The 331-nt window shown below is 77.0% G+C and overlaps 1 protein-coding gene across 1 annotated transcript in view; it reads right to left on the bottom strand.

The window, feature by feature from the left end:
• The window catches only part of TADA3 (transcriptional adaptor 3), a gene marked incomplete at its 5' end in the record, with an annotated part of 5,025 nt that overhangs the window by 1,125 nt on the left and 3,569 nt on the right, over window positions 1-331 (bottom strand). The window lies entirely within an intron of this gene.

Raw genomic sequence — 331 nt, 5'->3', positions numbered from 1 at the left:
CAGGAGCCAGAGCCGGAGCCAGTCCCCCTCCCCAGCGGCCAGCTGCAGCCAGGAGGGGCCCTGCACGGGGAGCCCAGGCCGAGCAGGCGCGGGGGTCTGGCCAAGGACCCCGCGCTCCTGCTCCGACGGCGACCCAGCACGGGGTTCCCGCCACATGCCCAGCTCCAGGGCCTGCACTCAGGGGCGGCCATGGGACCCAGCCCAGCACCCCGGGGCTGGGGCTGCTCGGGCCTGGCGGGCTCCCTCCAGGCGCCGTGGCCAGGGGCCCGTGCCCAGGCCTGCCAGGCTCGGCGCAGGGGTGGGAACAGGCCCGGGAATCCCCGACCTCTCA

The sequence above is a fragment of the Alligator sinensis genome, unplaced genomic scaffold, assembly GCF_000455745.1.
Source record: "Alligator sinensis unplaced genomic scaffold, ASM45574v1 scaffold469_2, whole genome shotgun sequence".
NCBI lineage: Eukaryota > Metazoa > Chordata > Crocodylia > Alligatoridae > Alligator > Alligator sinensis.
The sequence above is the reverse complement of the archived record's forward strand: the minus strand, read 5'-3'. Positions and strand labels throughout refer to the sequence as shown.